At 46.5% G+C, this 23726-nt stretch overlaps 1 pseudogene; it reads left to right on the top strand.

Annotated features, from left to right (window-relative positions):
* The window catches only part of LOC127416017 (laminin subunit alpha-2-like), a 336769-nt pseudogene that overhangs the window by 295700 nt on the left and 17343 nt on the right, over positions 1 to 23726 (top strand).

Genomic DNA, 23726 nt, shown 5'->3' on the forward strand with positions numbered 1-23726 from the left:
TCTTTTGTTTTTGTTCTTTCATAGTCTATTTATTTTTATAGACCCTTTCATTCTCCATTTCTGATGGCTACGCTATGAAGCATGTTTTCTGTCTTGTTTATTTTATTTCATTACAGTTTCACGTATTAATGTTTGTGACTTTACTCTTCGTTTGTGTTTGTAGTTCATGCAGCCGGTGCTAAAGTGAAGGATCTAGAGAATGAGGCTGATAGGTTGCTGGAGAAATTAAAGCCAATTCAAGAACTTCAGGACAACCTGAAGAAAAACATCTCACACATCAGAGAACTCATCAACCAGGCCCGCAAACAGGCTAACTCTGTGAGTACGGCACTCAAATCGGCCTTAAATACTACACTCATGAAAGCATCCTATACAATATCGTTTCCTTCACTCTTGAAAGCCTCTAAAATGATCCACAATGCTCCCAAAAGCAGCCTCACTGAAAAAAAAAATGATATGTTGGATTTATTTAAAATATGTATTTAGCATTTTTGCTTCACGCTTTCTAAGTAAATTCAGCTTTTGGTGAACCTTTGTTGTATATAGCCTACACAAATGTATGAGTTCATACTATATTTGCTTAAAAAGGTATGTCACACAAATACGATTTTAGACATAGAGCAATATAATTGCTTCTACTTAATTTAATGGACTCTAAAGATAATAATGACTGAGGTAAATCATTAAACTTGATTCCCCAAGAAATGCACATAAAGCTGCACTTCAGCCATGCACATTCACATACACAAGGAAAAATTACATGGATTTAACAGGATCCCACTTGACCAAAGAGAACACTAATCACCCAAATAATGACTGTACACAAAACAACTAATTACAATATGACCTCAGTTCTAAACTTGATCGTTTGAGTTAGTCGTACTTAAAACCTTCATTTTTTGGATTTTTAAGCAAAAGAAGGTAAAGGAATTCATTTACTTCTTGTATAACTCTGAGTTCATCTTAAAATTTATATTTTGTGTTGAACACATTAATGAAAAATAAGCAATGAATAATGCTAGATATGTCATAAATATGTACATTTCTAAGTAGAAGCTATTTATTTTCATACTTTATGGTTGTTGAGCCAACAAATTTCCAGTGTATATACTCCACTATACTCCTAAAAGCAGCCTATTTACTCCAGATACACTCCTGAAAGCAGCATATACAATATAATCCATTACACTCTTGGAAACAGCTTACACTGTATACTCCACTTCACTCCTACAAGCAGCCTACAGACACTACTAGACTCCCAAAAACACACTCTGAAAACATAATATATACTCCACTACACTCCTGAAAACATCTTAGATACTCCACTACACTCCCGAAAACATCTTAGATACTCCACTACACTCCTGAAAACATCATATATACTCCACTCCATTCCTGAAAACATTATATATACTCCACTACACTCCTGAAAACATCATATATACTCCACTACACTCCAGAAAACATTATATATACTCCACTACACTCCTGAAAACATCATATATACTCCACTACACTCCTGAAAACATCTTAGATACTTCACTACACTCCTGAAAACATCGTATATACTCCACTCCATTCCTGAAAACATCATATATACTCCACTACACTCTGAAAACATAATATATACTCCACTACACTCCTGAAAACATCATATATACTCCACTACACTCCTGAAAACATCATATATACACCACTATATTCCTGAAAACATCGTATATACTCCACTACACTCCTGAAACCATCTTAGATACTTCACTACACTCCTGAAAACATTCTTTCCCTATCTGTCACTCACTCGACGTTGGTGTCGATGTAGTGACACTAGGGGTCACTCTTGGTTCTCCCTCCTCTGCACTGGTGCACTGCAGAGAATGCCCCTGGGCGCTTCGGCAGAAAAACTAGAGAGTATATTTTCTGAAAGAGCATTTTTCCCCTCTAAAAGAGTATATATTTCTCTAAAAGAGCGCACACACGGAACGTCTTTTTAAAGACGCGTCTTTTTAAAGATGCTTTTCCGATTGTGTGTTATTCCTGGTTGTGCTCGTTATCTCTCGCCTTCTAACGGTCACGATCACTGTCTTTCGTGTCTGGGCACTGCTCACGCGGAGACAGCATTCGTGGATGGTCACATTCTCATTGCGAGAATGTGTCCATGGCAACGTTGCGGTCGCGGCTCGCCTTCGTAAGGAAGCGAGCCACCCCAGAGGCTCCCGCCTCGGTCCTTTTACCCACGGGTTTGAGGCCAGCGCGGCTAGCACTGCGGGCGATTTGGGGACCCCAATGGGACCGCCTCCGCCGGGTATCCCCCCGCGGAACTCCCATTCCCCAGCACGCTCGTCTGCCCCGATCGGGCTTCCGGGTGAGTCCGCCGGCTCGTCTCACGGCGAGTTCGACCTCTTATTCGGAGCCCGCGAAAGTGATGAGCTCTTGAGCGCAGCATCGGAGAGCGGGCTCGTCCAGTCGGAAGCCTCGGCTGGGCTCCTCCCTTCGGGGTCGATCGCCCAGTCACAGGCTGACGCGGAGGTGACGACATGCTTTCCCGGACAGCCGCGAGCGTCGGTTAGAGTGGATTTCACCGCTCTTCCCTGAACCCTCGCGGCTCTGTGATTGGTTCCGGGGCTCGCGGCGCCGCTCAAAGCCACGCCCCGCCCCGTTCCTTTCTTCCCGGAAGTGCATGAAGAGCTGACAAGATCGCGGGAGGCACCTTTTACTGCCCGGTCCCGATCTTTTCAGCTTCCCCGCTCTCACTACCCTCGATGGTGGGGCGGCCAAGGGTTATTCGGCAATCCCCCGGTGGATAAAGGCGCTCGCGGTGCACCTATGCCCGCAGAGCGCCGCCACCTGGCGTGGGTGCCCAAAGCCCCCGTCCAAGGCCTGTAGGTTTACGTCGTCTCTGACGGTCAAAGCCTACGGCGCTGCTGGACAAGCCGCCTCCGCCCTGCACGCCATGGCTCTCCTGCAAGTCCGCCAAGGCGCTAAAGGAACTGCACGAGGGTAGTTCCGCCCCGGGATTGATGCAGGAACTGCGCTCGGCGAGCGACGGAGGTCACGACGCGGTCTCCCGGGTGGACGATGGCCACACTAGCGGTCCAGGAGCGCCACCTTTGGCTCAACCTGGTCGAGATGGGTGAGGCCGACAGGACACAATTCCTTGCTGCCCCCATTTTCCAGGCGGGCCTATTCGGCGACACTGTCGAGGACTTTGCCCAGCAGTTCTCGATGGTAGAGCAGTAGATGGATGTTAGCCGGCTTGTCCTGCCCCGGCGTGGCTCAAGATCCCCCCATCTACTCATCGCCAAGGGCGTCCCCCTGCGGTGACTGCACCGGCTCCGCCGCAGCCCGCCCCTCCGGCCCGGCCCCGGCGTGGAGCCCACCGCAGGAAGCCGACGCCACCCGTCTCACAGCCGGCACCGAAGAACCCACGGAGGTCTTCGAAGCGCCCCTGAGACGGGCGACCCAGGGACAACGAAACCCGCTGCTCTGGAGCTGGTAAGCAGATCTTCTTTTTGTTACCTTTTGCATTTAATTGCGCTGCATGCCCAAGTGGCTGCAGTACTCAAGAGCTCCGCAAGAGTGGTTTCCTTGTTCCCTGGGTCACATATTCGGTGTGTACGGCTGGCATCACGACCACCGTCCACCACTCCATTTGGCAGGTTGGCGCTCCAGCGGCGGTCTCCCGCCCTGAGCGCCCAGCTGTGGCACAAATCCGCCCCCGATGTGACAGTCTCCACGGGTCATGAGGACAGGCCTCTTCCTCCCCCGTCCCAGGCTGTTCCGGGGGTGGTCACAAGGAGCCAGGTAAGTGCTTCGATGTCCTCGGACTCAGCACGGCCACGATGTGGTGTGGCACCTCAAGCTCCGCCCCGCCGCGAGGCCCCACCTGCCGGTACATCCGATGACGTTGTCCCTTTGGTCCCCCTTGCGCGGAACTCGGGTGCATGGCTTGCGCTTTCCAGTACGTCGCGAGGGCTGGTCCGGACCGTCCGACTCGGCTGCACGATTCACTTCGCTGGGCATCCGCCCAGGTCCAGCGGTGTCCACTTCACCTTGGTGAAAGATGGAAACGCTGCTACCTTGCGCGGAGATCGCTACCCTCCTACGGAAGGACGCGATAGAACCTGTCCCTCCAGCCGAGATGAAGAGGGGGTTTTACAGCCCCTACTTCATTGTACCGGAAAAAAGGCGGTGGGTTGCGGCCAATCTTGGACCTGCGAGTACTGAACCGGGCCTTACACAGACTCCCGTTCAAGATCCTGACGCAAAGACGCATTCTAGCGAGCGTCCGGCATCAAGATTGGTTCGCGGCGGTAGACCCGAAGGATGCGTACTTTCACGTCTCGATCCTTCCTCGACACAGACCCTTCCTGCGGTTTGCATTCGAGGGTCAGGCGTATCGGTACAAGTCCTCCCTTTCGGCCTGTCCCTGTCTCCTCGCGTCTTTACGAAGATCGCGAGGCTGCCCTTGCCCCGTTAAGGGAGGTGGGCATTCGCATTCTCAACTATCTCGATGACTGGCTAATCCTAGCTCACTCTCGAGACGGGTTATGCGCACACAGGGACCTGGGGCTCTCACACCTCAGCCGACTAGGGCTTCGGGTCAGCTGGGAAAAGAGCAAGCTCCTCCCGGTTCAGAGCATCTCTTTTCTCGGTTTGGAGTTGGACTCAGTCTCCTTGACGGCGCACCTTACGAACGAGCGCCCAGTCGGTGCTGGCCTGTTTGAAGGCATTCAAACAGAAAACAGCGGTTCCACTGAAACATTTTCAGAGGCTCCTGGGGCATATGGCGTCCTCGGCGGTGGCCACCCCGCTCGGGTTGATGCATATGAGGCCGCTTCAGCACTGGCTCCAGACTCGAGTCCCGAGACGGGCATGGCGCCACGGGACACACCGCGTGGCCATTACGTCGGTCTGTCACTGTCTTTTCAGCCCTTGGACCGACCTCTCGTTTCCACGAGCAGGTGTTCCGCTAGAACTGGTCTCCAGGCGCGTCGTGGTCACGACAGACGCCTCCAAAATGGGCCGGGTCGCTGTTGGCAACGGGCACGCAGCTGCCGGCCTCTAGACGGGTCCGCAGCTGCGTTGGCACATCAACTGCCTCGAGTTACTGGCAATACTGCTCGCCCTGCGGAGGTTCCGGCCGTTGATCCAGGGCAAGCACGTGCTAGTTCGGACAGACAGCACGGCAGCGGTAGCATATGTCAACCGCCAAGGCGGTCTGCGCTCCCGCTGTATGTCATAACTCGCCCGCCGTCTCCTCCAACGGAGTTAGCAGCACCAAGTCGCTGCAAGCCACTCACATCCCGGGCAACCTCAACACTTCGGCGGACGCGCCGTAACAACAGGTTACCCTCAAGGGGGAGTGGAGACTCCACCTTCAGGTGGTCCAGCTGATTTGGAGTCGATTCAGTCAGGCACAGGTGCACCTGTTTGCCTCCCAAGAATCCTCCCACTGCCCGCTCTGGTACGCCCTCACTGAGGCCTTCCTCGGCATAGACGCGCTGGCACACAGCTGGTCCCCTGGCATTCGCAAATATGCGTTTTCCCCAGTGAGCCTGCTCGCACAGACCCTGTGCAAGGTCAGGGAGGACGAGGAGAAGGTCGTCCTGGTAAGCACCCTACTGGCCCGCCCAGACGTGGTGCTCGGACCTCACGCTCCTCGTGACAGCTCCCCCGGGCAAATTCCCCTGAGAAAGGCCCTTCTTTCTCAGGGAAGGGGCACCATCCGGCACCCGCACCCAGACCTCTGGAATCTCCATGTCTGGCCCCTGGACGGGACGCGGAAGACCTAAGCTGTCTCCCACCTGCGTTGGTAGACACATTCACTCAGGCTAGGGCTCCCTCTACGAGGCGCCTGTATGCCTTTAAGTGGTGTCTGTTCGCTAAGTAGTGTTCTTCCCATCAGGAAGACCCCCAGAGGTGCGCAGTCAGATCAGTGCTTTCCTTCCTGCAAGAGAGGTTGGAAGGGAGGCTGTCCCCTTCCACCTTGAAGGTGTACATTGCTGCCATAGCAGCACACCATGACGCAGTCGACGGTGAGTCCTTAGGGAAGCATGATCTGATCATCAGGTTCCTAAGAGGCGCCAGGAGGCTGAATCCCTCCAGGCCACGCCTTGTTCCCTCATCGGACCTCTGTAGTTTTTCAGGGTCTACAGAGAGCCCCCTTTGAGTTTTGCAGTCAGCCGGGCTTAAGGCACTCTCCTTGAAGACTGCCCTCCTGACTGCGCTCACTTCCATCAAGAGGGTAGGGGACCTGCAGGCGTTCTCTGTCAGTGAAACGTGTCTGGAGTTCGGTCCGGGCTACTCTCACGTGATCCTGAGACCCCGACCGGGCTATGTGCCCAAGGTTCCCACTACTCCTTTTAGAGACCAGGTGGTGAACCTGCAAGCGCTGCCCCAGGAGGAGGCAGACCCAGCCCTGGCGTTGCTGTGTCCGGTGCGCGCTTTGCGCATCTATTTGGATCGCACGCAGAGCTTTAGACTCTCTGAGCAGCTCTTTGTCTGCTTCGGTGCACAGCGGAAAGGAAGCGCTGTCTCCAAGCAGAGGATCGCCCACTGGCTCATTGACGCCATAACTATGGCATGTCTCGCCCAAAACATGCCACCCCCGGTAGGGCTACGAGCCCATTCTACTCGTGGTGTAGCGGCTTCTTGGGCCCTGGCCAGAGGTGCCTCTCTAACAGACATTGCAGAGCAGCGGGCTGGGCAACACCCAACACCTTTGCAAGGTTCTACAACCTCCGGGTGGAACCGGTTTCGTCCCAGGTAGTGGCACGCAACACAAGCGGATAAGCCCGGGATAGCCGGCCGGGTGTATCGCTTGCACATAGCGCCTTCCACCTCCTTTTGAGCTGAAGATGTGCGCTGTTAATTCCCAGTAGTGTTCACAAAGGTTGTTCCCTGGTTGACTTCCTCCGAGCCCTGTGGCAGTCGAGTTTTCGGAGAGACTCGCTGCCGGCCCAGTACACGCGCTAACTAAGAGCCCGGTTCTGGGGTAGGTGCTCCGCATGTGGCGGTTCCCTGTAAGGCTAACCCCATGCGATCTATATCTTCCGCTAGTTCGTTTCCCTACTGGCAAACTGCGTCTTCCTTGGGCAGAGCCCCTCAGTCTCCATGTTGTAGTAACTCCTCCCCCATTGGGTAGGATCTACCTTGAAGGCTCTCCACATGGTTGGAAAGACCATGTGATGTATTCTTCCACTTAAATATCCCCCCTCTCTTGGGGCGAGGTGTGGTCTCCGCGGTGTCCTCCCCTTGGGAGGGACACCCCCGACTAGACCTGGCGGCCCAGTCGGATAATCCCCCTTCTTTTTTTAGGGAGTGGAAAAAGAGAAGGGGAAAGAGGCCATGACTGGGTTAAGCCTGTCTCTATCTCTGGGTAGTCGACTTGTCCCCAAAAAGGGCCGTTCGACACTCATAACTGTGTTGGGGGAGGTTACGTGTCGACCTGGTGTGCTGGCTATGAGGCACACAGCAAGTCTGCCCACCACACACCGCCAGTTCACGTAACACAGTTCAGCCTTGTGGCGTTTTGTATAGGGACCCCTAGTGTCACTACATCGACACCAACGTCGAGTGAGTGACAGATAGGGAATGTCATGGTTACTGGTGTAACCTCCGTTCCCTGATGGAGGGAACGAGACGTTGGTCCCTCCTGCCACAACGCTGAACTACCCGCTGAAATGGCCGGACCTTATATCGGCTCCTCAGCGTAAAACCTGAATGAGTGGTTGCATACCAGCTCCTTTTATACCCGTATGTTCGGGGGAGTGGCATGCAAATACCACTCGCCAATTTTCATTGGCCTTTTATCAAAGACCAGAGGTGTCTCGGGCTCCCAAGAGTGACCCCTAGTGTCACTACATCGACACCAACGTCTCGTTCCCTCCATCAGGGAACGGAGGTTACACCAGTAACCATGACGATATACTTCACTAACCTCCCAAAAACATCATATATACACCACTATATTCCTGAAAACATCATATATACTCCACTACACTCCTGAAACCATCTTAGATACTTCACTACACTCCTGAAAACATTGTATATACTTCACTAAACTCCCAAAAACACCATATATACACCACTATACTCCTGAAAACATCATATATACTCCACTTCACTCCCGAAAACATTGTATATACTCCACTACACTCCTGAAAACATCTTAGATACTTCACTACACTCCAGAAAACATCGTATATACTCCACTACACTCCCGAAAACATTGTATATACTCCACTACACTCCCTAAAACATCGTATATACTCCACTACACTCCCGAAAACATTGTATATACTCCACTACACTCCCGAAAACATTGTATATACTCCACTACACTCCCGAAAACATCGTATATACTTCACTACACTCCTGAAAATATTGTATATACTCCACTACACTCCCGAAAACATGGTATATACACCACTATACTCCTAAAAGCATCTTACACCGATCAGCCACAACATTAAAACCACCTGCCTACTATTGTGTAGGTCCCCCTCGTGCCACCGAAACAGCGCCAATCCGCATCTCAGAATAGCATTCTGAGATGATATTCTTCTCACCACAATTTTACAGAGCGATTATCTGAGTTACCATAGACTTTGTCAGTTTGAACCAGTCTGGCCATTCTCTGTTGACCTCTCTTGACTGGGGGCCATAAGTGTCTGTCGGGGGGGTGTCACTCCCAAGAGGAAGACATCACGGAGACCACACCCCGCCCAGGGGGGGTATTTTGAGTGGAAATACATCACAGTCGGAAGTATGTCAAGTGGAGAAGTCCCGTGGTAGGTCCTACCCAAGGGGGGAGGAGCTCTACAAACACGGTGACCGGGGGCAGAGGAACCTCTGCCCAAGGAAGATACAGTTTACCGACAGGGAAACGATTTAGTGGAAGATATATCACATGGGGTCACCTATGGGGAACCAGCACATGTGGAGCACCTACCCCAGTACAGGGCTTAGTTAGCACATATATTGGGCCGGCAGCGAGTTTCTCCGCAAACTCGTCTGCTACAGGGCTAAGTAGGAAAATCAACCAGGGATCACAACTTTGTGAACACGACTGGGAGTCAAAGCGCACGTCTTCACCTCAGGGGAGGGGAAAGGTGATTTGTGCAAGCGGTACACCCGGCCAGCTGTCCCGGAACTTATCTGCTTGTACCTGACAATACACGGGGCGAGACCTACTCAACCCGGAGATTGTAGAACCTCGCAAAGGTGTTGGGTGTTGCCCAGCCCGCTGCTCTGCAGATGTCTTCTAAAGAGGCACCATTGGTCAGGGCCCAGGAGGCTGCCACACTCCTAGTAGAGTGGGCTCGTAGCACCACGGGGGCGGCACGTCCTGAGTGTGATATGCCATCATGATGGCGTCAATGACCCAGTGGGTGGTCCTATGTTTGGAGACAGCGCTCCTTTTCCGTTGACCGCCGAAACAGACAAAGAGCTGCTCAGAGCTTTTAAAGCTCTGCGTGCGATCCAAATAGATGCATAAAGTATGCACCAGACACAGCTACACCAAGGCTGGGTCTGCCTCCTCCTGGGGCAGCGCTTGCAGGTTCACCACCTGATCCCTAAACGAGGTCGTGGGAACCTTGGGCACATAACCCGGTCGGGGTCTCAGGATCACGTGAGAGTAGCCCGAACTGAACTCAAGGCACGTTTCACTGACAGAGAACGCCTGCAGGTCCCCTACTCTGTTGATGAAAGTGAGCGCAGTCAGGAAGGCAGTCTTCAAAGAGAGTGCTTTTAGCTCAACTGACTCCAGGGGCATGAAGGGAGCTCCCCGTAGACCCCGAAGGACTACCGAGAGGTCCCACGAGGGGATGATGCGCAGTCTGGGGGGTTCAATCTCCTAGTGCCTCTCAGGAATCTGATGATCAAGTCGTGCTTCCTGAAATACTTACCATCTACTGCATTTTGATGAACTGAAATGGCGGCTACATACACCTTCAAGGTGGAGGGGGACAGCTGCCCCTCCAGCCTCTCCTGCAGGAAAGCACTGATCTGACTGCGCATCTCTGGGGGTCTTCGCGTCGAGAAGAACACCACTTAGTGAACAGATGCCACTTCTAGGCATACAGACGCCTCGTAGAGGGAGCCCTAGCCTGAGTGATCGTATCTACCATCACGGGTGGTAGGCCACTTAGGTCTTCTGCGTCCCGTCCAAGGGCCAGACATGGAGATTCCAGAGGTCTGGTCACGGGTGCCAGATGTGCCCCATCCCTGAGAAACAAGGTCCTTCCTCAGGGGAATTCGCCAGGGGGCTGTTGCGAGGAGCGTGAGGTCCGAGAACCACGTCTGGGTGGGCCAGTAGGGTGCTACTAGGACGACCTGCTCCTCGTCCTCCCTGACCTTGCACAGGGTTTCACTGGTCAGGGCGTACCATAGCGGGCGTTGGGAGGATTCCTGGGAAGCAAACAGGTCTACTTGCGCTTGACCGAATCGACTCCAAATCAACTGGACCACCTGGGGGTGGAGTTTCCACTCTCCCCTGAGTGTAACCTGCCATGACAGAGCATCCGCTGCGGTGTTGAGGTTGCCTGGGATGTAAGTGGCTCGCAGCGATTTGAGGCGCTGCTGACTCCAGAGGAGACGGCAGGCGAGTTGTGACATGCAACGGGAGCGTAGGCTGCCTTGGCGGTTGATGTACCCTACCGTTGCCGTGTTGTCTGTCTGGACCAACACATACTTGCCCTGGATCAACGGCTGGAGCCTCCGCAGGGCGAGCAGTACTGCCAACAACTCAAGGCAGTTGATGTGCCAACGTAGTCGTGGGCCAGTCCAAGAGCCGGCGGCTGCATGCCCGTTGCATACGGTGCCCCAGCCCGTCTTGGAAGCATCTGTCGTAACCATGACGCACCTGGAGACCTGCTCTAGGGGAACCTCTGCCCGTAGAAACGCTAGGTTGGTCCAAGGGCTGAGGAAGCGGCGACAGATCAGCGTGATGACCACACGATGTGTCCCGCGGCGCCATGCCCATCTCGGGACTCTAGTCTGAAGCCAGTGCTGAAGCGGTCTCGTATGCATCAACCTGAGCGGTGTGGCCACTGCTGAGGATGCCATATGCCCCAGGAACCGACTGTGCGTGCTCGTTCGTGAGGCACGCTGTCATTGAGACTGAGTCCAACTCCAAACCAAGAAAAGAGATGCTCTGAACCGGGGAGAGCTTGCTCTTTTCCCAGTTGACCCAAAGCCCCAGCCGGCTGAGGTGCGTGAGCACCAGATCCCTGTGCGCACATAACACATCCCATGAGTGAGCTAGGATTAGCCAGTCATTGAGACAGTTGAGAATGCGGACGCCCACTTCCCTTAGCGGGGAAAGGGCTGCCTCTGCGACGTTCATGAAGACACGAGGGGACAAGGACAGGCCGAAGGGGAGGACCTTGTACTGGTACACCCAGCCCTCGAAAACAAACCACAGGAAGGGTCTGTGTTGAGGTAAAACCAAGATGTGGAAGTACGCGTCCTTCAGGTCTACCACCGCGAACCAATCTTGATGCCGGACGCTCGTTAGAATGCATTTTTGCGTCAGCATCTTGAATGGGAGTCTGTGCAAAGCCCGGTTCAGTACTCGTAGGTCCAAGATTGGCCGCAACCCACCACCTTTCTTCAGTACGATTAAGTAGGGGCTGTAAAACCCTTTCTTCATCTTGGCTGGAGGGACAGGCTCTATCGCACCCTTCTACAGAAGGGCAGCGGGTCTCCTCGTCCCTGGGTCACCCGTCTCAGGGGCGCTTCGAAACCTTCCTCGGGTTCTTGGCGGCCGGCCGTGAGACGGGTGGCATCTGCTTCCTGCGGTGGGCTTCCACGCTGGGGCCGGGCCGCGAGGGCGGGCTGTGGCAGAGCCGGTGATGTTGCTGCAGGAGGACGCCCTTGGTGACGAGCAGACAGGGTGCAGGGTCTTAAACCGCGCCAGGGCAGGATATGTGGATAGCCTCCGTCTGCTGCTTCACCGCCGAGAACTTCTGGGCAAAGTCCTCGACGGTGTCGCCAACCAGGCCAACGTTCTCTGCACTCCACGGGTGCAGAGGGGGGCGAAGCCGTAAATGCAGCAGATTGAGGTGAGTACAGGCAGCGGAGGATTTCAGCTCACTAAACAACTGCTCGGCTCCGAAGAGAAAATCTGAATGAGTGGTTGCAAGCCAGCTCCTTTTATACCCGTATGTCTGGGGGAGTGGCATGCAGATTCCACTCACCAATTCCCATTGGCCTTTTTTCAAAATCAGAGGTGTTTGGGGCTCCCAAGAGTGACCCCTTATACTCAACTACACTCTTGGAAATATCTTATATCCCTGCTAAAAAATCCAGCATTGCTGGTCACCAGCTTATGTTGTGTCTTGTGTGCTGGCCCCCCAGCATGGCATGTTGGTGTGTCGGTGACCTTACCAGGATTTTAATTAGCTAAACAAGCTTCACCTGAAAGACGATGCTGGTCACCCAACTTCACCAGCTGGGCTTTGCTGGTAAAAAGCATGGCTATGCTGGTCCACCAGCTAGACCAGCACCAAACCAGTACTAACCAGCATTAACCATCTTATACCAGCATGGGAATTACATGCTGGTTAAACTAGATTTTGTTTTGCATAATCCACAATCCACTTCACTCCTGAAAGCAGTCTGGATTATCCACTACACTCCTTAAAACCAACAACAGTACTTTACTATACTTCTGAAAACAACTTGCAGTCACTATACTCTTAAAAATAAGTTACAACATTTTAAATGACACTCTGCTATAAACACACATATTCAGTTAATTTTGAATGAATGACTGTGCAACATTTTAAACCTAAAGAAGTTTTTATGAATTACTTTTATTTTATTAATTATTAATACTTCACTAGTGTATGCCATTTTTCAAGAAAAGAAATTTGATCATTCATGTGCTTTCAATGTTTTACACCTAGATTAAAGTGTCTGTGTTGTCCGGTGGAGACTGTATCCGTACATACCGCCCAGAGATAAAGAAAGGATGATACAACACCATTATCCTGAATGTGAAGACCTTAGCCACTGATAACCTGCTCTTCTACCTCGGCTTAGCCAGATATGTGAGTTTTAAATTGATCCACTCTCTTTATGTATTTCTTCAGGACATATAGGGGTCTGCTATACCTCTTGGTTTAGGCCTAAGCCTCACATTCACACTCTTGTAATTGTAAATGTAAATGTGTGTCACTAACAGAGCTGACAAGCTGTTGTATTAATATAGCTCCTTATGAGCACCTTAGTTGTCCAGAATTCACCTGATGCATCTAATAAACAGAATTTGCCTACAGCTAATAGAAGGAAATAATAAAAGTATTTTACTCTGTTTGACAAATGCACACATATATTACAGTGGGTAACTCTCTAAGATGGCTGTTACTTGAGTTAGCCTATTATGTAAACCACCCTGCTGTTTCATCTGCCATTATAATCTTCCCTTCTTTTAAATTTTCCCCTGCAACTATGGTCTCTGAGCATTAACACATTGTCTGTCGAATGTGTATACCAGTGCACCATTGTGTGCAGCATTTTAATATAATAAATGAATGTATTGATTTGATATGTTTTACAGTAGTAACACAGTTATTTACAGCATTAATATGCATGCAATGTTTAAATGCAGCTAGAAAAATCTACCTGCACTATAGACAAAACATACAAGTAAACAAAAGGTTTTGCTGGTCTTGCATAATTTTTTTAAATGTTGTAAAATCCATCAATACTATCAGTTTTTACATGATTGAAATTGAAATGATTATTATTGGTCCAAGCTTATTCTTGTATTGCTGGTGTCCAGTATTGGGCTGAATGGCAGTATCCCAGTGCACACGCTGGAGGGGCCAAAGACGGGCATCATACCCACCTTGAGCAGTGCCAAGTCACCCAAGAGCTACACTGTTCTGGACGTGGACCAGAACTCTTACCTGTTTGTGGGTGGCATGCTGGGATCTGTGAAGGTGAGACGGATTACTGTATCACTTCACTGCAAACTACACTTTTGTTGATATATAGGTCCACTTTATAAAACATGTCTTAAATAAGGATGTGCACGGTTACCGTTTATAATATTGGTTTTTACAAATGATTAATCGGTTTTTTGATAGTCAGGCCGCAAGAATGAAAGTTACTCAATGCTACTCAAAATAGCAGCAAATAAAGTGCACAGTGAGTAATGAAAATAAATAGCACAATACATACATCTTCAAATGATAAAATATCATTTAAAGTCAAACAAAAATAATCAAACTGTCATGGCAGTATATGCGCTCTGTCCCAGGCAGGTTCGTGAGGCAGCAAACGCAAGTATTGTTATGTGCGTGGAGTTACACTGCTGCGCTTAAATGGCCTCTTCGGGGTGTATTTATTTTTAAATGGTTTAAAATGCCATTGAAATTGGCAAATTATTCTATTTAAATATGCACATCAGAGAAGGGGGGGTGGGGGTGGGGGGGGGGTGCTGAAACTTTGCTCTGTGAAAAATCTGGAATCCTGTCACATGAAGTCACTTTTTGCAAACTGAACTCCTTCAGAATGCAGTACAATGAATGAAACACAACGCAGGTGTTTCGAGATGCGTTTATGAAAATGAAGGTTCTTTTTAACTTTACTTGGTGTCTAAACATGCAGTGATCCTGCGCGAGATGCTGAAAGAAAAAACAGTGAGATTCAGCGCAACAGTCAACGACATCTGACCAGTGCTTGTCAACAGTATAGAAAAACAGCACAGATGCACACACAAGCATGTTTGAACAGCCCCCAACTCACTACTTGAAAAACTGACCCAAATCCGGCAGGAAAACCAGAAGGTGTGTCAAAGTGTCGAGTTTGGGTTGGGTTGAAGACCTCTATTGCAAATATAGAATAACTGACTAGTGATTTTGGTATTTGAATAGTGCCGCTTCCAACGGTTAAGCGAATGTCCACTATGTGTGCACATCTCTAGTCTTTAACTACTATGTACTTCAAAACATTAACAAAATTAAGCATTTGATACAATACTCTTATTGTTTACATACCCAATGTTCTGCGAAAGTTCAATGAGATTCACATTTGCTGCTATCAAGTTTCCGGTTTGGAGTAGGGTTTGAGGCTTTTTGCAGAACAAGTCTTGCCATCTAGCTTGTGTGTAACACGCACACAAGTACAATGTTTCAAATGTACTTACATGGTAGGAAGTACATGGTAGTTAAAGACACCTAATATAAAGTGGGATCTGAAATGCATACTAATTGTCCTCTCTGTATGTGTTTGTAGAAGGCAGATGCTGTGAAAACCACTACATTCTCTGGCTGTATGGGCGAGACATCTCTGCATGGAAAACCCATCGGCCTGTGGAACTACAGAGAGAGAGATGGTGATTGTGCTGGTTGTGTGGTCAGGTACGTGGACAGTGTGATTTTACTGTTCTCACATTCATTATTTCTCTCATTTTCATCATTCAACTGGACAACAAAGAACACTGAATTTGTCCGTAGACCTTAGTCAGTGTAAACTGCATACTGTAATTAATTTTTCACAATTCAAAATGAGGCTGTGAGGGATAGACGTACAGTCTACCTAAATATAAATGTTCTAGGCCATGTCTAATTGTCACAAGCCATGTTTTCAGATGTTTTTTGATCAACTAGATTTCTTTTGGCATGACATATTTAGGGGTCCAAGCACCGAAGGCACACACATCCCCATCCGACCCAAGGTGGTGCTATAATAAGGCTATTTACGTTTTTGCTAACTTGTCCTTAAAATATTGATTAGAAAAATCAACAAAAATGGCCGCCGGCAGCCAATCGAATTTCAGCAGATAATAACCTGCATTGTGAATGGCTGATCATAATGAAATTTGCCATCCACTTACAGGTTGCCAAAACTAGGCTGCTTACCAAATTTTGTAAGAATAGACCACAAGGTGACACTACAATAAGCTAATTCACATTTTTGCTAATAACTCTGGAACTGTACTATAAGGGCTAGAATAAAAATGTAAGTTTCTTTTTAACCCTTTAGTGCCTCTGAATCAAATGGTTATATGGATCTTAATTTTCGCAAGAAAAAAAACAGCTATTTTTAATGTTTTGAAAAACATACTTTTTCGAACTCGTCACAGACCATTCATCAGATCATGCCCAAATTATGGTCAAATAATCTTGAGACAGTGGTGGTCATATGATACTCACACATATTTGATATATCAAACCGTTACATGTAACAAATCAACAAATCTGACGGTGAGGACATCAAACATGAAGTGAGGATGTTTCTTTGCACACTTTGCCCAGAAATAGTTGTGTACTCAATTTTCTGAAGTGTATATGTGACTAATGGGACTATTCGTAAATTGCCTAAAGTATTGTATTGCTTTACAAAGGTAGATACTTTTCTATCAGGCATTAAAAACTGAATAAAGGCTGAGCCTATTATAAATTATTTATTTTATCATCTCTGCTTCACTGTTCATTTATTATTCAATTTAACACTCAGGGGTCTGTTTTAATTTTTTATATTTTAAATTATAGAACTTTTAACGTTTGTCACAAAGCAGGCGAGTTTACTTATTTTATTCTCAAAACATTACCTGTTTATACGCTTAAAGGGTCATGATGCAGGTCTCCTCAATGGTTTGACTTTTCATTCTGCACAAAACTGAATAAAACAGGCTGCATGACTATGATAAATGATTACTGCAAGAGTTAGATTAACATACAGGTGCGAGGGGACTTCAACATTTCTAAATTGCACAAATAAAAAAATACATAACATATTCGTCTCTCGCTTGCTTTTGCTCACGTCAGTGATTACCCCTCCACGTGTCAATGATGCTGAGATCAAACATCACAAGCAGCCTCAATAATGGATACAGAGTGGCCGTATAACACTTTTCCTTGAGCAGAATATTGCACTAGAGATAGCTAAGTGTTCAAAGGGGAAAGCGAGAGGTATAAAGAGCGCACTCACGTGCATGGTTGCCAGATTGCACAACATAAGTATAACATTAGTCAGAATATTTCCAATTTGTGCAAGTATAAATCTCAAATTAGTGGTGTTGCATCTCTTTTCTGGCAACCCTGAGCATGTTAAACGCTGTGGAGGCACGTTAGGTCCCAATGCATGATACAGTTGTGCTCAAAAGTTTGCATACCCTGGCAGAAATTGTGAAATTTTGGCATTGATTTTGAAAATATGACTGATCATGCAAAACAACTGTCTTTTATTTAAGGACAGTGATCATATGAAACCATTTATCATTACATAGTTGTTTGGCTCCTTTTTAAATCATAATGATAACAGAAATCACCCAAATGGCCCTGATCAAAAGTTTACATACCCTTGAATGTTTGGCCTTGTTACAGACACACAAGGTGACACACACAGGTTTAAATGGCAATTAAAGGTTAATTTCCCACACCTGTGGCTTTTTAAATTGCAATTAGTGCCTGTGTATAAATTGTCAGTGAGTTTGTTAGCTCTCACGTGGATGCACTGAGCAGGCTAGATACTGAGCCATGGAGAGCAGAAAATTAATGTCAAAAGACCTGTGGAACAAGGTAATGGAACTTTATAAAGATGGAAAAGGATATAAAAAGATATCCAAAGCCATGAAAATGCCAGTCAGTACTGTTCAATCACTTATTAAGAAGTGGAAAATTCAGGGATCTCTTGATACCAAGCCAAGGTCAGGTAGACCAAGAAAGATTTCAGCCACAACTGCCAGAAGAATTGTTTGGGATACAAAGAAAAACCCACAGGTAACCTCAGGATAAATACAGGCTGCTCTGGAAAAAGATGGTGTGGTTGTTTCAAGGAGCACAATACGACGATACTTGAACAATATTGAGTTGCATGGTCGAGTTGCCAGAAAGAAGTCTTTACTGCGCCAATGCCACAAAAAAGCTCGGTTACAATATGCCCAACAACACCTTGACCTCACAGCTTCTGGCACACTGTAATTTGGAGTGACGAGACCAAAATAGAGCTTTATGGTCACAACCACAAGCACTATGTTTGGAGAGGGCTCAACAAGGCCTATAGTGAAAAGAATACCATCCCCACTGTGAAGCATGGTGGTGGCTCACTGATGTTTTGGGGGTGTGTGAGCTCTAAAGACACAGGGAATCTTGTGAAAATTGATGGCAAGATGAATGCAGCATGTTATCAGAAAATAATGGCAGACAATATGCATTCTTCTGCACTAAAGCTGTGCATGTGACGCACTTGGACTTTCCAGCACAACAATGACCCTAAGCACAAGGCCAAGTTGACCCTCCAGTGGTTACAGCAGAAAAAGGTGAAGGTTCTGGAGTGGCCATCACAGTCTCCTGACCTTAATATCATTGAGCCACTCTGTGGAGATCTCAAACGTGCGGTTCATGCAAGACGACCAAAGACTTTGCATGACCTGGAGGCAATTTGCCAAGACGAATGGGCAGCTATACCACCTGCAAGAATTTGGGGCCTCATAGGCAACTATTACAAAAGACTGCATGCTGTCATTGATGCTAAAGGGGGCAATACACAGTATTAAGAACTAAGGGTATGCAGACTTTTGAACAGGGGTCATTTCATTTTTTTTCTTTGTTGCCATGTTTTGTTTTATGATTGTGCCATTCTGTTATAACCTACAGTTGAATTTCAATCCCATAAGAAATAAAAGAAATGTGTTTTGCCTGCTCACTCATGTTTTCTTTAAAAATGGTACATATATTACCAATTCTCCAAGGGTATGCAAACTTTTGAGCACAACTGTAACTGAAATATCCAATACAAAAAAATAAAAAAAAACACTTTTAGGATAAAATATTTGGGCTGTAAATTGCCCAGGTCTGCCGAAGGACATACTGAGTGCATGGACACCAATTTTACCTTGGTTGGCCATATTGCCCGTCGGCCATTTTGAAATATGTCTAAAAGGTACTTTTTCGAACTCATCCTGGGCCGTTTGTCTGATTCACACGATATTTAGTATATATCATCTACAGGTGCTCCTGAAAACACTAAGTCGTTCGGAAGATGTAAGCTATTACGCTTTTGAGTGTGGCCCATTATGACTAACTGGCCTGTATCTTGTGAGCGCAACATTTAAACTTAACAAATCTTGGCACACATGAACAACAGAACATTATGAGGACACATGCAAAATGTCATCAATTTCTGATTAGAGGTGGTGCTACAACCTAAGAAAATTCTATTTGCAACTGTGCAGTTTTTCACCAAAACAGCAGTTTCCATAGCATCCATAGGATCTATTCTTTCAAATTTGGTTGTTATTAATTTGGTCATCTTCTCCACATGTGCTTGGACCCCAATAATTGCCACTTGCAGCTATATTTTTCTTTGTGTTTCTTCAACTGAAAAATTTAAACGAAGATACAGTCCAATCCACGGAACAAACTGTACATCTATCCATCACAGCCTCATTTTCAATCGCGAAAAATTAAATATGGTGTCTACCCTGACTAAGGTCTATAAATGATCTATTCAGATTAAGAAAATCCTAGTAAAAAAAAGTTAAAGAGAAGTATCTGTTCAGATATACTTTTAATGATTCTTTTTTTTTTGTGCAATTTCAAGTAGAATGTGTAAATTGTACTTCAGTGTGACTGTCCAGGATTTTTCAAATACCAAAGAGATGATGCAACAAATCAGGACAAATCTAGAACAAAATTCATTATTTTCACAATGAAATTTCATGAGACTGGCTATCAAGCACATATTGAGCTACACATAACATATAAGCTACACATAAGTATTTTCTCATGTGCTTATTGAGACTAAATAGACATACAAGTTGCAGGATTTCAGTAGAACACCCAACTGACAATATCAAACTCATACTGTTCATGTGTTACATTTGCTATAGTTTACTTCCACGTTGCCTCTTTGCCAAATAGCAATGTTAAATGTAAATCAAGTCAATCACTGAAATATCAGCGCCACCTTAAGGAACAAATACTGTAACTTGTATAATATGCTTGTATAAATGCATATGGGAAATTGATAATTCACCATTGTCACACAGAAATCATCTGTCATTTGTATGAATTAAATACTAATTTGTCTTGTAATAAAAAGGGACTAAAAACGGTTCAAGGAACGAAAACATAAACTGTTCTGGAGTGCAAACGTTATTTTTAAATGCTGGGAACCAGTCATAACTGGTTAATTTAGTTCCAGTAATTTTTTCATAAAACTAAAAGGCCAAAATGTTTATCACAGTAAATCTTTGGAACTACATCACCTCATGAAACATGTGCTTTGTTCCTGAAGGAAACTGAACATTTCTTTGCCTAATTTCCCATTGTGGATGAAGCATTCTGTGAATGAAGAACTTTTTAACAACTATATATAATTACTACATATACATGCACGATTAATCCAGATACAAGACAAACATTATTAGAGGTAAAAAGTACGTTTCTCAGTTGATTCCAAGTCTTCACTGAATTATTGTTAGATATGATGCATTAATATAGATTTGATGTCGTGTTTTGACCGAGAAGCAGATCTGTAATTAAATTATACTTAACTGTTAATTAACTGCTTGTTAAGCGTTCTATGCTGATAAATCAACCACACAATAAAAACATTTTATTGCTTATTTTCACTTATTTTGGGCTTGTTTTTCCAGACCAGGTTGCTTGTTTCTCTTGTGAGATCTGGCAACACTGCAACTGGTATTTCACACACCCCTTAGTACAGAGTACTGTCATTTTAAAAAGAACGTTATTAACCATTCTTTTATTTTATTCTAACCAGTTACCTTTTGGAGACTGCGGAACTTCTGAACCGGAACGAAAAAATACAGTTTCTGCTCAGAACGAACCAAAATGAAAAACATTTTGTTTTAGTCCCAACTAATAAACAAAGAAACAGATGTCCTGTGATAGTAATCATCCAGGTAAGATGCCTCTGACATTGTCTGTGGTTCAGGAGTGGCTTATCAAGAGGAATACGACAACTGTAGCCAAATTCCTTGACATGTCTGTGTGTGGTGGCTCTTGATGCCTTGACCCCAGCCTCAGTCCATTCCTTGTGAAGTTCACCCAAATTCTTGAATCGATTTTGCTTGACAATCATAAGGCTGCGGTTCTCTCGGTTGGTTGTGCATCTTTTTCTTCCACACTTTTTCCTGCCACTCAACTTTCTGTTAACATGCTTGGATACAGCACTCTGTGAACAGCCAGCTTCTTTGGCAATGAATGTTTGTGGCTTACCCTCCTTGTGAAGGGTGTCAATGATTGTCTTCTGGACAACTGTCAGATCAGCAGTCTTCCCCATGATTGTGTAGCCTAGTGAACCAAACTGAGAGACCATTTTGAAGGCTCAGGAAACCTTTGCAGGTGTTTTGAGTTGATTAGCTGATTGGCATGTCACCATATTCTAATTTTTTGAGATAGTGAATTGGTGGGTTTTTGTTAAATGTGAGCCAAAATCATCACAATTAAAAGAACCAAAGACTTAAACTACTTCAGTCTGTGTGCACTGAATTTATTTAATACACGAGTTTCACAATTTGAGTTGAATTACTGCAATAAATGAACTTTTCCACGACATTCTAATTTATTGAGATGCACCTGTATTTATTTGTAATTTTTGCACTTTTTTAATTTTTTATTTATTTTTTGTGTGACACTATTTATAAGAGATAGATTGAGGAATTCTTAAGAGGTGTGGGCACAACTCCAAAAAATAGATGAGGTACAGGGGGTGGAATGAGGTCCAGAATCACTAAAGAATTCATTTGCCACACTACTGCACCACTGAAATTAAATCAAGTGAAATCCAAACTCTGATTGAAAGTGGTGAGAAACTTAAAACTGCATTTAAAACATCTTAAAATATTGATGTTGAGTTGACTTCCATGTGTTTAGTCCTCAGCCCGCTGACACTGAAGGCATGCTGCATGGAGAGGGTTATGCAGCCGTCAGCTGCCCCACAAGATAGAACCCCAACATTTCCACGGTGATGTTCAAGTTCCGCACCTTCTCCACAGATGCTGTAATGATGTACTTTGCCACTAAGGACATGGTAACAGCCCACACACATGCACGCAGATACACTATATTGCCAAAAGTATTCGCTCACCCATCCAAATGATTGAATTCAAGTGTTCCAATCACTTCCATGGCCACAGGTGTATAAAATGAAGCACCTAGGCATGCAGACTGCTTCTACAAACATTTGTGAAAGAATGGGCCGCTCTCAGGAGCTCAGTGAATTCCAGCATGGTACTGTGATAGGATGCCACCTGTGCAACAAGACCAGTCGTGAAATTTCCTCGCTACTAAATATTCCACAGTCAACTGTCAGTGGTATTATAACAAAGTGGAAGCGATTGGGAATGACAGCAACTCAGCCACGAAGTGGTAGGCCACGTAAAATGACAGAGTGGGGTCAGCGGATGCTGAGGTGCATAGTGCGCAGAGGTCGCCAACTTTCTGCAGAGTCGATCGCTACAGACCTCCAAAGTTCATGTGGCCTTCAGATTAGCTCAAGAACAGTGCGTAGAGAGCTTCAAGGAATGGGTTTCCATGGCCGAGCAGCTGCATTCAAGCCATACATCACCAAGTGCAATGCAAAGCATCAGATGCAGTGGTGTAAAGCACGCCGCCACTGGACTCTAGAGCAGTGGAGACGCGTTCTCTGGAGTGACGAATCACGCTTCTCCATCTGGCAATCTGATGGACGAGTCTGGGTTTGGCGGTTGCTAGGAGAACGGTACTTGTCTGACTGCATTGTGCCAACTGTGAAGTTTGGTGGAGGGGGGATTATGGTGTGGGGTTGTTTTTCAGGAGCTGGGCTTGGCCCCTTAGTTCCAGTGAAAGGAACTCTGAATGCTTCAGCATACCAAGAGATTTTGGACAATTCCATGCTCCCAACTTTGTGGGAACAGTTTGGGGATGGCCCCTTCCTGTTCCAACATGACTGCGCACCAGTGCACAAAGCAAGGTCCATAAAGACATGGATGCGCGAGTTTGGTGTGGAAGAACTTGACTGTCCTGCACAGAGTCCTGACCTCAACCCGATAGAGCACCTTTGGGATGAATTAGAGCGAAGACTGCGAGCCAGGCCTTCTCGTCCAACATCAGTGTCTGGCCTCACAAATGTGCTTCTGGAAGAATGGTCAAAAATTCCCATAAACACACTCCTAAACCTTGTGGAAAGCCTTCCCAGAAGAGTTGAAGCTGTTATAGCTGCAAAGGGTGGGCCGACGTCATATTAAACCCTATGGATTAAGAATGGGATGTCACTTAAGTTCATATGCGTCTAAAGGCAGATGAGCGAATACTTTTGGCAATATAGTGTATATATATATATATATATATATATATATATATATATATATATATATATATATGGAGGACCAGGGCTAGTTGTCTCAGGGTAGGTTTATTTTTGAAAGTCAGTTTCTGCATAGCCTCATACCTCAAAGTCTTGGCTGCAAAAAAAGCTTTGACCATTTTCACTGTTATGACCCAGGAAAAAAGATACAGTTCATTGAACATACATTGACCTTTTGTCAACAGTGGGGCATGTTGTCACACTATATTGGGTAAGTTGTCACAGTGTAACCTGCTGTTAAACCAATGGCATATGTTTCATGTAAACACTGAGAGGGACAAGTTCCCCATCACGCCACCATCACTACCACCACGACACAATCTACACGTCTCTTTAAATGCATGCCTGCATTAAACTATTACAGGTATTGAAACAAAATGCAAAAGGAAAACTAT

This window comes from Myxocyprinus asiaticus, chromosome 25 (genome assembly GCF_019703515.2).
Source record: "Myxocyprinus asiaticus isolate MX2 ecotype Aquarium Trade chromosome 25, UBuf_Myxa_2, whole genome shotgun sequence".
NCBI classification, from domain to species: Eukaryota; Metazoa; Chordata; class Actinopteri; order Cypriniformes; family Catostomidae; genus Myxocyprinus; species Myxocyprinus asiaticus.